Below are 14,249 nucleotides of genomic sequence, written 5' to 3' on the forward strand. Positions count from 1 at the left end.
CAGGTAAGCTGCTGTGCTAACAACACTCGCCTGAATTGCTCAGGGCAAGCTCGCTAGTGTAATGCGATACACCTAGATCTATCTGTCAGTGTTCTAATCATCCGCTTTACGACCCCATTCTCCTGAAGTGTCCCTCGCAAAGTCTTTTCCATCTTGATGTCAATGTTAGCACAATACTTCTCAAAACCTGAATCAACATACTCTCCATAATTATCAGATCCCAGCTTCTTCACCTTGAAGCATGTCTCATTCTCAACCATGGCCTTCCACGTCTTGAACACTTCCAATACCTCGGACTTGTGTCTCAAGAAATAGACCCACACCTTCCTAGTATGGTCATCAATGAAAGTCACAAAATATAACTTTCTGCCAAGTGAAGAGACATTAGCTGGCCCCCAGACATCTGTATGAATCAACTCAAGCTTCCTAGCTTTCAGAGTTCGACACATCTCCTGAAAACTCACCATTCTCTGCTTTTCAAACATCCAATTCTCGCAGAAGTCAAAGTCCGTCGACTCTAACGGGAGTTTACCAGTGGAATGAAGGATTTGCATTCCTTTATCACTCATGTGACCAAGTCTGCGGTGCCAAACATTCGGATCCTCTTTGCCATGTACCACAGCAATCGACTCACACCCATGTGTAGTCATGTAGAGAGTACCATCCTTTTCGCCTTTAGCAACTATTAGAGAACCCTTAGAGACTTTCCAAGTATCCCTCATGAAGATTGTAACAAATCCTTCACTAGCCAATTGACCCACTGAAATCAAATTCTTCCTCAAATCCGAAACGTGTCGAACATCCCTTAATAACCATGTCCTATCTTTCAACATTACACGGACATCACCTTTGCCAACAATGGCACAAGATTGGTCATCACCAAGAAAGACCTTTCCAAGGTCACCTTTGGTGTAGTTCACAAAGAACTCTCGATTTGAGGTCACATGGAATGATGCACCAGAATCTAGAACCCAAGACTCCTTATTGTTCTCCATCGAACATATCAGGGCATCATCTTCCACTTCAACTACATTAGCTTCTTGATTCTTCTTGTAGTTGTCATTCCTTGGTGCTTGGCATCGGTTACTATAGTGGCCAGGCAAACCACAATTGTAACATATAATGATACTATCATCTCTAGGCTCATCGCTAGGGGCATGAGAGTTCATTCTCCCCCTTCTATTTCTTGGTCTACCACGACCCTTGTGCATGTGCATCCCTTCGCTCTCGGTACTCAAAGCCGAACCTGATGTCAAAGCCCTATCCGAACTCCTTCGAATTTCCTCCGCTAATATCATACTAACAACATCGTCGAATTTCAACTTATTCATTCCCGCCGAGCCACTAATAGCCGCAACCGTAGCCTTCCAACTTGGAGGCATTTGTCATATTAATGCCAACGCTCTCACTTCATTACTAAATGTAATCTCAACCGACTCCAATTGGTTTGTCGTTTGGTTGAATTCATTTAAGTGGTCCTTGAAGGAATCATTCTCCGACATTCTCATGGAGAAGAGCTTGGTAATCAAATAGACCTTGTTCGCGGCCGAAGGTTGCTCATACATGCACATTAGTGCCTTCATAAGAGACGTCGCCGTCTTCTCATTTTTAATATTGAAGGACACAGACTTCGAGAGGCTCAATCGGATTGTCGCCAATGCTTTTCTATCTAGCAAATTCCATTCACTTTGCTCGCAACTCGCTGGCTTCTCTCCCATCAAAGGTTCATACAAATCCTTTTGATAGAGTACGTCCTCGATTTGTATCTTCTAATAGCCGAAGTTTGTTCCATCAAACTTCTCTATCTTGTAGCTTTCCTTTTCAGTCGTCATGACTTCCACTTGAACCGATACAACGGTGGAGACTCTCTCAGAGGAATTTCTTCAAACACCTAGCTCTCAATGCTAAAGGTGGAGTCTTTCCTCACACACCTTGTTCCAATGATTCAAAACCGTGCTCTGATACCACTTGTTGGGAGATTTCACTAAAAAGTCACACCTCAATCTAGCTACTTTCTATCCCAAATGATTTCAACTTGTAGATCACATCAAGGAAATCATCCACCCAAAACTTTGGTAGTTATCACAACAAACTCAAACAAGCAAAGCCACTAATTTATCATTACCCATAACAAGCAAACAATAAATAAGGAAGTAAATATGCAAAGAGACATAAAGATTTAGGTGGTTCGGTAAATGTTACCTACATCCACACAAGAGCCGAGTTTCTTTTATAGCAAAGATTGGAGAGTTTACAAGAGATATCAAGAATCAAGAACAAGAGGTCTCACTCAAACCCTAGCTCAATAGAGCTCCCACAATACCCATGAAATGAACCTCTCAAAGTTATCTCAACCCTAACCATAAGTTTCTTTATATAGGTGGGGAGAAAATTTCATGAGAAAGTGGATTTGGTTATTGAAATTTCGACAAATTGTCAAAATTTCATAATATTTCGTCAAGACGAATTTTGGTCGGTTCACCTGGGCCATCCAAACTTCTCAAGGTTGGTCACATCAGGCCGACTTCGAAACAGGAAGGAAGAAATGTGCATGGATCTCAGTTGGTTCTCTTGGGCTGTCCAAACTTCTTAAAGTTGGTCAGATCAGGCTGACTTTGATGCAGGAGAGAAAAACCTACATAAAGGTGGGACAGTGCTGACGGGCCGTCCAAGAATGAAAAAACTGGCTTAATCCAGCCATCTATGTTTCACAACTGTTAGTTCCTCGCTACCATCACTGGAACAAAGCTCGACGGTTCCACAAACCCAACAGGTATTGGTATACCCATATTTTGCTACGATTCCAAGGTTTAGCAGTTAATCAACTTCGATATTTTGAATTTTGCTTTGTCACGTTTTACATTACATACTGATTTTTAGATTGTTGGTATCTTGGCATTTCGAATTTATCATCTGCCAAGGACATGTTATTTGAAAACATTTATAGTAGGCAATTTATAATTTGCATTCAAATTTTAAACCGTTTAAACTATGGTCAGACTATGTGTGCTATAATTTACAAAGTGACAATGTTTTCTACTTTTCTTCTAGTCCAAAAACCACGTGATAGGGAATCTACACTTGTCTAGATATCTTTCCTCGTCCAGGCGTTTGTGTATACTGTATATGTGCCTACATGGTAACATGGCCCTCCCAAAATGTCTATATATACTGTATATATTGAGACTGTATATATGCCTACATGGAAACGTTACTCCTTCAGACCAAGGATTCGGTGGTATTGCAAGAAAAGAACATTGTACTATCTATTAGGAGCAGAAGGAAGAAACTTAGTTATAGTAGTGTCAACCATTGCTATAGGGAGACTAACAGGGCTGCAGATTTATTAGTGAAGTGTGTTAAAGACTCTCTCGAGACTCTTTTGTATTTTATACCCCCTCTAGATGACATATTATTGACACAGAAAGCATCATTAAAAAAATAAAACACATTATTGACAAAGAAAGTAGAAACCAACAAAGCATAAATTCCGAAGGTAACATGAACATCAACACTTGCATAAACTAGAAAGATTGATGTCACCCTAAATATATATAGTACATTACAAGATATTACTTAATTTAAAATAAAAATATAAGCTCCGATAAATATAACATGAATGGTGACATCAACTATTGGTTAAACTGAGCTGCAGTGAAGTCTGACATGAATGGGAGAATGGAGTGATTGCTGATGGTTGGGATTTTTTTGACAAATAGCAACTTCTCTACATTGAAATCGTACCAAAAGATCCTATTGTTGCATTTAAAAACTGTAATATTTTCTGTGAGTAGGTCGACAAAACATGGGTGACGGCAAGAGGAATACAATTTGTCTAACAAATACGTCCTCGGTTCACTCCATAACCTGTTGTTGTCATCATGTAAAACCTTAAGTTCTAATTTCTCAGTAGCATTGTTCTCCTCACCCCAGAACCTGAACATAATAGCAATAGTACCATTAAACTGAAACAGTTTGTACGACTTTGGTGGGGATTTAGTCTGTGGTAGCCCAATCCTCGTCCAAGATTCGAGGGCAATGTTAAATACCAATATGCCTACATCATAAAGAGCCCAGTGAAGAGATCCTTTTGCAGCCATTGCGGGCTGCTTCCCGATGTGTTCATCAAGAAAAGCCAACTCCAAGTCGTTCAACCTTCTCCATTTCAAACTTTGGGAATCAAACAATTCAACATACATGATGCAAGATTGCTTCAGTTTATTTGCTCGGCTAGGCCTTATAGTGTTGAAATTGGGCTTTGACAGTCGAACTATAGTGAAACCTAATGGTTTTATTGAATTCACCAACATTCCAAGGGATTCTATAAAGAATCTAACCCTAGGAGTATTGAGTTGATAGACCTCTCTTGTTGTTGGTTTGCAAACGTAATATTTTTGGTTTTTCTCGTAAGGTGTGGTCAAGAGAACAATACCTTGCATTGAAGACGCAACGATGGCTGTACCGTACGGTTTGTACTTCAGTGTTGGGTCGGCATAGGAGGGTTGTTGTCAATGCTGGATGTGGAAGATACTGTGGATTCCCATTTCTTGTCAGTATTTATAAGGTTGCCAATAAATGATCCCATCAGTAGTGCGTTGTCCATTACAAAGGAATTTTGACTTGTAAGACTTCCCCATTCCCGGGACACAAATTTTGACTTCTGGACAAATGGGAGTGGAGCACGTTTAAGAACCTCTCCCTATATATCTGTATGCAACTCCTTTCCGTTGTTGTTGTTGTGTGCAGTAGAAGAAGAGGCCGCCATTGTATGTTTGATTTGTTGTTTGTTTCTGATATGTATGGCATAAACTGTTTCCATGACTCTGTTTAGGGATTTTATACTGAACCATTTTCTCATGTCTCGGTTACTGTAACCGTTTTCTCAAGTCTCGGTTACTGTAACCATTTTCTCATTTCTCGGTTATTGTAACCATTCTCGTATTGGGTTACTTAATCCGTACATTTTCGTATTGGATTACTACATTGCGTGTTGTATAGTGCTTCTATGGAACTTTTGTGGTACCTAAATTTGTAGTTGATTAACCCTTAACTGAAGGTGTGGTGATCAAATGGTATTGGGGTCTGTGTTTTGTTATGGGGACCTGCATTTCCCTCTTCCCAAAGAGACAGAGAATAAGTATATAGATCTTCCCATAGATATTTATTAACTATAAATTGACCCTAAATTGATTGGGACTGTTATTTCATTGATTAAGCTATTTCATTAGGATTGTTATTTGATTAGGACTGCTAAAAACTAAGAAAATTGCATTCATATGTTTATTCATTACAGGAATTTCGCACTTATATCTTGATTCATTCATGCATACATTACTTAAGACTCATTTTTGGAAAGTCTGATAGTGCCATCTTTATGGTAGATGTTTGGTTATTTTTTTCAGTATTTTGGCTTGCCTCCCTCATTGTATCAGACAGCCACTCAAAAGTTAAACATAGTGAGCATTTCAAGTACTTCCTCCTAGTGTTCAACCCATTTCAAGTACTCCCTCATTATTTTTCCCTTCTGTTAAAGGGTGAAAAATTTTCCACTGGTTATTGGCTTCTTATTATCTTGATTCATTCAGATTTGGTGGTGCAACAACATGTTCCCCTACTTTGTCGATTTTGTCCCTTCTATTAAATTGCCGAAGAACTATATATAAAGGGTTGCAATCCAAATTTCCTACAATTTTGTATTACTACAAAACAAAGTGCTTCATTTACTTATCGAATTACTTAATCAGACAAGTACTTCAACAACATATAGGCCTTTCAGAGAATTAGTATGGGAGAATAAGTATATAGATCTTCCCATAGACAAATTTTTTTGATTGGGTCAAGAGCATAAAAAACGTACTTCATTGATTAGGCTATTTCATTAGGACTGCTAAAAACAAAAAAAATTGATTATGTTATCGTTTCATTGCAGTATAACCATACTACATTGTCGTATGATCCGATTTGAAGAACATGCATAAGAAACTGGAATCCATAATAAACTGTTATTTGAAAACCTTTTCTATCACTCAACTCTTACATTAACAGTGACAAACAAGTTCTTAAGCTTCTCCACCAGTGGCCAAACCATCTCACTCTGCTCACATAGTTCACATTTAAGCATTGTAAGCCCTTTTCTAGCCAAGTTTGGCAACATCTCGATAAATTCCCTCTCCCCTTGACAACCCCTTGGACAGGGGATGTCTTTATAAGGACATATGCCTATCCAATGATCTATTTCACCACAATAACAAGCATCCAAATCACCGTGTAGTTGTTGGAATCCATTGCAGCGAGGGTTGGAGCATATCAAAAACTTGTGCACTCCACCATTTTCATAAACTCCATAACGTGGTATCATAAAACAATTGCAATGTTGTTTGTGGCAACGGGTATTAAGGCATTTGCAATCAAGTGCAGTGTGTTTCCTTGATTCACAGATCTGACATGTGACCTGTTAGCCGAATATAATCAACTGTTATTTGATAATTAAAATGGAGCTGAAAATAAAATGTAAATAAAATTGTATTTGGCCATAACAGTAAATAGAAGGTAATAGAAAAATTAAATGAGGTTTTAGACCCTTTTATCGCACCAACAGAAGAATTTATTGGGGGAATTGCATGATCTTGAGTAAGTTGAGTTTTGAATGTAAGTGAAGATTTACCATCTTCGGTAGCTTTGAACGTCCAAGCAGAAGCCATCGAAAAAGTATTGGAAGTGTTTGAAGCCTTGGTTTTCACATTGTGAAGGGAGAAGCTTCCCTTATAAGCTTGTCTGGAAAGGCTCTTTAATAGCCGTTCGATGAATTTCAAAGATTAAGGCACGTGTTGTCACTATTTGTAATGGTGATGTTAGCAACTTGAAATTAACATTTAACTTTGAATCTTCGGACCCTTGAATCTTTGATATGATGTTGTTGCTAATTAGTCTAATTTGCATCCGGTGCACATGAATATATATATTTTTGGGGGGAACATGCTGAAATTTATGAGTTGTCTTGTTTTTGGGGAGTCACACCTTTTTCTTAGGAATTGAATACCAAGTATTTCAATCGGATTTCAACTATTTTTTCAACCCAAGTAACTGATAAGAATTAAATTGGATGTTACTCCAACTCACACTTATATCAATTACCTTACTCTCGATTCATGTTGAAATATAGTTCGAGTAAAGGAATCCTCCCATGCCTAACATTGAAGTAAAAATCAAACTTGTTAAATTTTAAGCAATTGAGTTACATCTTCATTAGTAGAGTTATCCTCACATGGGTTTATCTAACCCTCCACAAAGGATGAGTTAGCTCATGGTGAGATAACTACAACTAATGAAAATGAAAAATAAGAAGAAGAAGAAGAAGGAGAAGAAGAAGAGAGTGAAGGGCTACAAGGCCACAAATCACAAGTAAATTGGCAAGTTTATTTAGAGCACCACCCGTCCTATTTATAGTTTCAAAGGAGTGAAATGGGTGGCCAATATTACATCTTACATTTTCAATCCAAAGGTTAAAAATTAATCTACTTTTATAATAGAATTTATTTAATCTAAGTGGAGAAAGTGGGTGAATAGTAATTCCCATTACAAGATAAATAATTAGGAGTGGTTTGTGCATGTATTAAGTGGAGAAAGTGGGTGATTACATAAGCTTCCACTTAATGACATCATGATGAATAATAATTGGATTTTTAGTTTGTCTTGGTTCGGATCTGTTTTAATTCCTAGTCTAGTAAAGTGATAGAACATATATACCATTATGTAGAGCTTGTGACACTGATCATTTTGACAGGTCACACGCCCAAAACGGAGTTCGGAGTCAAAAGATATGATTTTCTGAAGTTTCGTTGACTTTTCTACAAGATTTAACCAGGGTTGACCCGGAATTGACTATTTTGACAAGGCTTCATGGGCTTGATTTTGATCTTTTTCAGCTTCTAATGGGATTCTTTTGGGCTTGATAAAAAGGTTTTGTTTCCAATTAGCATATTCACCTTGTTTCTATACTAAAATGCCGATTTTATTGAATGTTCATCGTTTACTTGTCGAAACCTGCAAAAGCATGAAAATACAGTTAATTTGCATTTATTACACACATAATTAACTAATATATAATGTCTCTACAGGGTTTATATTATAGTTTTGAGTGCTTATCACACCACTCCCAAACATCATTTTGCTTGTCCTCAAGTAAAGAGGAGACACTAAACAGATAAGTGGCCAAAAATGTGTAGTCTAAGCTAATTCTCGTTTCGCAGAGTGCGATTGCATTGACTGTATGCAACAAGGCCTTAAACCACTAGGAGTTCCCTAGTGGACGAGTTATAGCCTCGTGAGAGTTTTCTAGAGAAGATACTCACAAACTTCATTTATACTACAACGACTCAGTAAGAAAGACTTGTTCCCTTATTTATTCTCAGATATCTATACATTTCACTAGTGGGGAACAAGAACTAATTCTTATGAAACTTAAGTTAATAAATTTATAATAATTAAAACTAGGAGTTCCCTAGTGGACGAGTTTTAGCCTCGTGAGAGTTTTCTAGAGAAGATACTCACAAACTTCATTTATACTACAACGACTCAGTAACAAAGACTTGTTCCCTTAGTTATTCTCAGATATCTATACATTTCACTAGCGGGGAACAAGAACTAATTCTTATGAAACTTAAGTTAATAAATTCACAATAGTTAAAGCATCTACATATGATCATGCATGCAGTGATTTTTTACAATGAACTGTACAAGCAAGGCCGTTTCTGGATCCTTTGGAGAGCGTTCTTAAGTAGGTTATCACAGGTATGTGTCGAAACACAAATTCTCTCATAATTTTTCCACTCAAGTTTCGCTAACTCTAGTGTGCAGTGGGCACGCGTTTCCTCACATACTCAATGACAATCAGAAAAGTCGAGGTCAATTGATCACAACTACTACTTATTATCACACTACCCTATTCCTAGTTGAGCTAGAGGTCTTTATTAGGTATTATGGGGCTTAGGTGGTAGTGTAGAAGAAAATGGAATGGAAACTCAAAAATATGATAAGTATGAGAGAATAGGGTCTTTCAAATTTAACACTAGAGAAATCCTTCAGTCTTTCTGCTTCTAACTTATATTTCCATACTCAGCCCTTTTTGGCTTTGTGATTATTTTGATTTGACTTTGAGAGTTCTTAATTTCTTTTTATTTTCTTTTTGGAAACTTATTTCTATTTTTCTTTTATTTTCCTTTCTGAAGCAAGTAACTAATTTTTGTTTAGACCAGTCTTTCTCTTCACTTTTCTGCATTCATCCTATTTCTCATACTCATCAAATAGGTGGGTTTATTTTATTTTAGGGTTAATAGATGGGTAAGGAAATGTTGGTGAAAATGAAAATGACTAATTGAAAGGTTCAATGGGGCGACTAGCGGTAAAATTTGTACATGTATGTATTTATGGCTATATCAATCCAAAAAGGCCTAAATTCTCTTCTAGAATTTGAATGGTGATAAAGTAAGTAGACTAGATTCTCCCTGAATTTGAATGGGGATCAAGTAAGTAGACTAGATTTTCCCTAAATTCTCTACTCGAAATAACTACTCTTCTGTGTCATTACTAATAAATCACTCCTATCGAGGCTTTTAGGCTAGATTCTCTCTGGATTTGAAATTAAGTAGTCTAACCGTGGGTCCCAGAAACTTTCTACTAAATACAGTCAATGATACTTATTACATGAATGTTCATGAAAAGATGTAAAAACTATTGCCTACGTATTAACCTAAGTTTCAAGGAACAAATTCTCATCCTAGTGCTAAGGTGAGATTTTTAGACAATTTTCATCACATAAAAGGAAACAAGACTTTGTCACTAAATACGCTTAGAAAAATAAAGATATATACAACCTAAAAAATGCCAAATTTTTGCAATAAGGTTCTAACCACCCCCAAACAAAAGGACGCTTTGTCCTCAAAGTGTAAGAGAGAGAAAGAAGATACCTGAGAAGCTTGAGCAAAAATTCAGCGAATAAACTGCAACAAAATGTTATTCGAGCAAAATATACAATATACCAAAAGAAAACTGAATATATCACACTAAGCAAAGAAAACAAACAACATACAAAGAAACAAACAAATATCACACAACAAAAAGGGAAGAGCACACCAAATACATATATATACAACCCAACATGTAAATTCATGGTGCATCCAATCTAGGATCATCATGTGTGAAGTGCCACTCTTTAGCATCATGCCAGTTGATAATGGCCTGCCATAGTTCGCTCCATTTTGTAGCTCCAGATCGGTCCAAGTGTAATGTTGTCTGAACACTCGTACGTGACATGCACATGAAAGTGAGTAGTTTTCAAAATGGGTCTTTTAACGTCATATTCCCAAGATGAAGAACAAGTTGTGCAAAAATATTAGAAAATGCGGAGGAAGGTGTCACAATGAAGTTGGACCAACACGTATTTTCTACCTTGGATCTCAGAAAATAGGTTGTTTAACGTTAGATCCCTAAGACGGTGATCGAGGCTTTCTTACTGAGGTAGAACATATGGAGGAAGGTTTCAAAGAGTAGTTAGACCAACACAAATATTCTGAAAAGATGTAGCAAACCCCGAAAGTGGAAGTTTTAGAGAGCCAAAAGGGTAGCGCGCGCTACTGAAATAGTGGCGCATGCGACTTGAGTTGAAGAATATCGTAGATTTTTTTATTTTTTTTTAATTTTTTTTATGGGTTTTTGAGTTTTTGATTTTTTTGATTTTTAATGAGGTTATTTGATTTTTTTTGGTTTATGAGCAGGGAAAAAAAATAACTAATACACACACAAGAATATATACATTGATAACGTCTCAAAATAATTCATACCTCATACAAATTATTGAGGAATTATTACAAACATCACACATATGTACAACAAGAGAAAAAGAAAGAAAATTACATGGATCTAGAGTTCATTAACTAGAACGTGACGCAAGAGTAACAACATGACACAAGTAAAAAGAGTGAACCAGAAAACCATTTTTGCATCTTCAATGTCTTGTTTATACATCTGCTCCAATGGATCCATAAAATCTAACTGGGAACATGAATGGAGATGAGGAGGAAAAATTTATGGTGAAAAATCCTAAATTTATAGGAGATAAAAGAGAAATGTTGGGGTGTCCGTTTTCAGACCGTTAATATGAACGTTGGAGATGACCGTTATCAAACCGTTAAGACGATCATTGAGATGACAGTTGAGATAACCGTTGAGATACGACCGTTAGCAGATCGTTAAGACGACCATTGAGATTACCGTTGAGATATGACTGTTAGTAGACGGACGTTAATGGTTTTATTTATTTATTTATTTATTTTTCAACTATACAAGGGAAGATTAACGTGTTACCATCATTGTTATGGCTATTGAACTCTTTCTCAATCGAGATGATCCTAGACAACTTTTCTTGTCGGCTCATAAACGAACCCATTCTAGCCAGACAGTGGCTTCACTTTTATGTTTTGGGCGATTTACTGCTCAGGACAATACCGTCTTGGACCTTGCGAGGAGTGCGGCGGACTACGCTACCCTTATTACATATGGCTTATCCTCAAACTGCCTCTAGAAGAATGGAGATTGTGTATTTCTAGAGGTTGGTCTGGGTGGAATCCATTGCCCGGGTCCCTAGTAGGTAAACATATGATGGCCTACACGAAATCTTTTTGTGCGCAGCAATAGCGCAAAGTTGAATTGTAAAAGACACGAGTATATACAATAGGAGTCTTTTAACGTTAGATCCTCAAGACGATTCCCATCCTGTACGTGGGAGCAACGGCGCGGCGGTGAAGTTGATCCTGTTCTGCTTGTGTGAGGCAAGTGTACACCTTGTACTGGCAAACATCTCCCAGCGGTTGAAGACCGGGGTAGGAAGGCGTTTGACAACGCATACACCACCCTATCCTTCGCGCACGTCGTTTACGAGAAAAAGAGCTACGACCTTGACCTATCCTAGATGGGTGAGATTTACACCAAATGATGAGCTGAATGTCAGTTGGAAGAGAGTAGAAAGAGTAGAGAAGGAAGGAGGGGAAATTTTGGGTACCTAGATTGTACCAGAAATCATGTTTGCTCGATTATCAGAGGACATTTATACTCTATTTTGAAATAGAGTTGTTATGGACTAAGGCTCTGGCGCTTACAACCACACATTCCAAGATAATTTTGAGAGAAGAAAAGAAAGGAGGGCCTGGGTACTAGAATGGTGCACTCCCTTTATATAAGAGTGGAATGGAGTACACTAAAAGAAAAAGATAAGTCATTTAAAGTCAGATTCTCGAGACATTAATTCAACGTGTGAAGTTCTCAAAAATCAATACACAGCTTATGATAAGTGCCCAAAACTGTAGTTTTAACCCCTTAATAATACTACTTTTAGACTAATTATGTGAGTAATAAATAAGAGTTAATGCTAATTACGTGTTTTTATGTATTCCAGGCATGGAACTCAATTATGTACAGAAATGTGCCACGTTGGCGATATAAAGGAGCAAAGGGTTGGTTGCTAAGAAGTTCTGTGATAAAGGCCAAGATTCAAGGAGACAAAGCCTTTATGATGCCTGGTCAAAAGCTGAAAAGTCAACACGGGCAGAAATAGTGAACAAGTTAGCAGAACTTCCGAAGACCATATCTTTGGACTCTTCTATGATTTAGGCCTACCTTATGTCAAAACAACCGTCTCGGAAAGAGATTTTTAATGGTCCAAACCTTGATCCAATCAGAGGAGCAAAAGTGGACGAAAAGTCTGCTGAAGTCAAAGCCAGCTGAAATGGGCTCTGTGGACTGAAGAAATTGGGCTTTGGGATAGATTTTTCGGCCCAAAACATGAGACCTCAGGCCATGCACGAAATTATGGATCTGGTCTCCTCCTTTACATAAAACAAGACTTAGCTCTTAAGAAAGATATAGTTAGATAGCTTAGAATAGAAAGTAGCCATTAAAATAGCTTGTAGATCTAGTTTTTGAATTCAATTAGTTAAATTAATTAGTTTCATACATTGTTTTAGATTAATTCTTTGAATCATAGTTCTTCATTGATTAGATAAATAAAATAGTTATTTCTTGTTCATTTCGAATTTGGCATTTAAAATTGTTAGATCTAATTTCAGTGGTTGTTATTCAATTCTTAGTTATTAATATAGAATTCAATTATTGTTGAGTTAAATTTAATAAGGTTATAATCTTTATATTACGTCTAGTTTTAATTCACATCGTAATAAAATTCCCACCATTGCTCTCATTAGACTTTGAATAGATTAGTCAATCTAGAAAACTTGAATGCTAAAGAACTAAGAGTGGAACGAACTTTTTACTCCACTCTATTTCGATAGAATTGAGAGTATAAAAATCTTTGATAGCAACGCATAATTAAGTTTAGTTTCACTTGCATTTTGAGTTTCATCGTTCATTTCGTAGGTAAATTATTCAATTTTACGTTTATCAGCTTATCATATATCAACAACCGAAAAAGTTGTGGGTATGTCCAACTAACACGTTTTACACCCCTAAATAGATTCAGACACCAAGATTTGTTACTTTGAGGTTTAGTAGACCGAGAACCTAAATGAGCATGCACTTTTGGTTTTATCAAATGGAACGGTATTCGAGGAAATGACGATGAGAAAAACAATGCTCGGAAAGCACATTTGGGATGTAAATGTTTAAGAAGGGATGAGAAAGTTGGTTTAGATCTAAACTCTTTGAATGAGTGAGGCTCTACTGTTTCACATTTAAAAATGAAGGTGTTTGTTGGTGCTGTCTTGGTTATTACTTCATCGCCAGACGGGTTGAAAAACTCGTGAAGAATAGGTGAGGTGAGAAGGTCAAATGCAAATGTAAGGTTCTGTTGAAAGGGTGGAGGATGGGAAATCGTGGTGGTAGAAGGTGGGTGGGTTTCTACAAGTGGTAACTCGTCACAGGCTCTTAAGAATTAGAAAGTATTCTTTATCTAGCTTGTCTGGATCTACAGGATAATCTTTATCTACAAAAGTATGTGCATCTTTAAGGAAATCTTCAATATCCTCGGTAGTGATGTCGCTAAAGAAATTATGATCCTTGTCTTCCTCCATAAGAAGAATGGGTACCAATGTTGTAGTTAAGACATCAACTGAACTGGTGATCATGTTGATCTCACCATCCATAGTTTGTGACATCAATTTGAAAACATTTATTTCCACAGTGGGATTTCCAAAGGACATAGTCATAGAACCATCACGACAGTTGATGAGGGCGTTTGCAGT

The 14,249-nt window shown here is 37.1% G+C and overlaps 1 long non-coding RNA gene across 1 annotated transcript; it reads right to left on the reverse strand.

Moving 5' to 3' along the window:
* Positions 1-5,903: 5,903 nt before the first annotated feature.
* Positions 5,904-8,550, reverse strand: LOC147525473 (uncharacterized). The gene is made up of 2 exons (XR_015198192.1): positions 6,665-8,550; positions 5,904-6,451 (listed from the first exon to the last, which is right to left on the reverse strand). It is a non-coding gene; the product is annotated as an uncharacterized LOC147525473 (long non-coding RNA).
* Between the last annotated feature and the right edge of the window lie 5,699 nt (positions 8,551-14,249).

This window comes from Coptis chinensis, chromosome 1, assembly GCF_015680905.1.
Source record: "Coptis chinensis isolate HL-2020 chromosome 1, ASM1568090v1, whole genome shotgun sequence".
Lineage (NCBI taxonomy): Eukaryota > Viridiplantae > Streptophyta > Magnoliopsida > Ranunculales > Ranunculaceae > Coptis > Coptis chinensis.